The following is a 2,733-nucleotide window of genomic DNA, read 5'->3' on the forward strand; positions in this document are numbered from 1 at the left end:
AGGAAAACATGATCTAAAAAGCAACAAAGAGGACAGGTCCACACTCCTCTAGCCACCCATGCAGCCGCCACATTGAAGAGAGGAGGGGGAGTGACATGGTGGTGTGTTAGGAACCTAGGCGCCACATGTTTATTAGTGCCACACTTTCTAACAGCATGTTGCCAGCCACACAGTGTTCGCGTGATACATAAGCCGACCGATAAATCTGGCCCCACATAGTACTGTGAACCGCCATCCCAGAAGTAGTAAAACCATAAATTTATTTTTAAATGAATATATAAATTTTTGAATGAGTAAATACACTTTTAGATATGCAACAATATGAAACGGCAACAAGCATTGTGACTGCCTGTCATGAATAACTCTATCATGCGACTCCCCCTTTGGATGTCTATATCAAGAGACTATTCTGTAATCCAAAGGATGGGGAGGTTCCCAGAAGGCCAAGAGTGGTAGCCGGCTTGAAGTACTCTGAGAGTGTCATAAGAGCATCTCCAGCCGTTGAGCCCCCCAGGAGGCATTTTTTTCGCCTCTTGAGGGGCTGCCAGCGAGAATTTTGACCTCGGGGGCAAATTTGTCCACTCGTTGCACCCCCCAGGAGCAGTGTTGGCGAGAAGCTGGCCCCGACGCATGAATATGTCGGGGACGCGCGCGCCATGGTGGCCACCCCCGTCGTCGTGAAGGACGAGCGGGTGCCCGGTGTTGAGCCATCATCTAGCCAGACGGGAGCGCCGGCGAGGAGCCCGGTGTTGAGCCATCGTCCAGCCAGACGGGAGCGCCGGCGAGGAGCCCGGTGTTGAGCCATCGTCCAGCCAGACGGGAGCGCTAGCCCACGACTAGTGCGCAATGCGTGCGCAACAACAGAGCCGGCCTGCCGCCCCAGCTCACGCTCTCTCCCGGACCACGATGGCGCCCTCCTCCTCCACCTCCACCACGGCGTCTGCGGCGGCCGCGGACGAGAGGGGCCGCAAGAGCGGAGTCGGTGGAGAGGACGCCCAAGTGGCGGACGCGGCGGGAGCACGAGATCTACTGCACCAAGCTGCTCGACGCGCTGCGCCTCGTGCGCGCCGCGGGTGGCGTCCCCTCCCCAGCGTGCCAAGTGCACGACACGACCGACCACGCGCTCGCCGTCGCCACGGCCGCTCCCGCTAGAGCCGCGCCATCCTCGCCTCTCGCCGCGTGCACCGCGTGCACCGAGTGCGCCTCCACTCTCCGGTCCCGACACTGGCGCCTGCTCTGCCACGACGTGCCTCACCGGGCACATCCTCCTCCGGCTCGACCTCAGCACAGGCACCGGCGCTGGCGAGAAGGTGAAGGCGCTGGGCAGGCTGGTGCTGGGTTGCAGGAAGCTGTCGTTCCCGGCGCTCCTGTCGGAGGAGTTCGACTACATCGCCGCGCTGGAGATGCAGGTGGGCGTCGGGGACGGCGGCGTCGATGAGGACTGGACGCGCCACAGCGGCTGCGGAGGAGGGCTAGCTAGAGAGGAGGCACGCGCGGCGACGGGAAGAGAAAAGTGAGGAGAGAGACGAAAAGGTGGGGGATAGAGAAGATATCTCACTGTAGGTGGGGCAACGCCTACAAAACGGCAAAATTAGCCCCCCTAGGTGCCCCCAGCTTCCTTGGTTTGGGTTGGGGTTGCCGGCGCCAGTTTTTGCTTTATCCGGTGAAAAAGGAGAGTTTGGGGCACGAGTGGGAAGATTTTTGTCTGCCGGCGTGAGAAAAAGTGCCTGAGGGGGGGGGGGGGCGGGGGCTTCGTGGGGGCGGTTGGAGATGCTCTAAGGGTCATGACTATGGTGTTAATTATAATTTTGATAAATGTTGCCAAGTAAAAAAATGGGGGTCTTCTATGTTGCTCGGGATCAGGATTTGCTGCCGTGGCGAAGTCGTTAAGGTTAAGATTGCAAGGGATCACAATATATCCTTTATCTCCATGTGCGAAAGGTACGTCGATCGGATTGTGCAAAAAAAAAACTCACTTGACTAAGGGTGTGTTCATTGTTAGCCCAAAACTACGGACTAGCTAGTGCCAGACTAAGGAAAGGGCAAAATATCTAGACGAGGAACACTAGCACGAACACTACCAAAGACACACACTCACGTACTAGTGAGGAGACATGGTGGTGTACTACTTGTAACACCCCGGATGTAACTTTCCCAATTTGTACTCCAACTCTTGCTGATTCCGGCCTTAAGTTATTTTATTTTCTCAGGTTTGGGTCTTTGTCTCCGTGTGTTATTTTCGTTGTCATGCATCTCATATCATGTCATCATGTGCATTGCATTTGCATACGTGTTCATCTCATGCATTCGGGCTTTTTCCCCGTTGTCCGTTTTGCATTCCGGCGCTTCGTTTCTTCTCCGGTGGTCATTTCTATCTTTCTTTCGTGTGTGGGGATTAAACATTTCCGGATTGGACCGAGACTTGCCAAGCGGCCTTGATTTACTACCGGTAGACCGCCTGTCAAGTTTCGTATCATTTGGACTTCGTTTGATACTCCAACGGTTAACCGAGGGACCGAAAAGGCCTCGTGTGTGTTATAGTCCAACACCCCTCCAAGTTGGCCCAAAACCTACCAAAACCCTCTCCATCATCTAGAGCGTTTGATCACGATCGCGTGGCCGAAAACCGCACCTCATTTGGACTCTCCTAGCTCCCTCTACCTCTATATATAGTCCACAGTCTAAAAATTCGCGGTACCACTCTTTCCCTAACCCTAGATCCATCTTCTGTCG

The 2,733-nt window shown here is 55.1% G+C and overlaps 1 pseudogene; it reads left to right on the forward strand.

Moving 5' to 3' along the window:
- The first annotated feature begins 906 nt into the window (after positions 1–906).
- Positions 907–1,517, forward strand: LOC125516976 (transcription factor bHLH149-like; annotated as a pseudogene).
- Positions 1,518–2,733: the final 1,216 nt, after the last annotated feature.

This window comes from Triticum urartu, chromosome 6A (genome assembly GCF_056163025.1).
Source record: "Triticum urartu cultivar PI428250 chromosome 6A, HENAU_Tu73, whole genome shotgun sequence".
In the NCBI taxonomy this organism is placed as follows: Eukaryota; Viridiplantae; Streptophyta; class Magnoliopsida; order Poales; family Poaceae; genus Triticum; species Triticum urartu.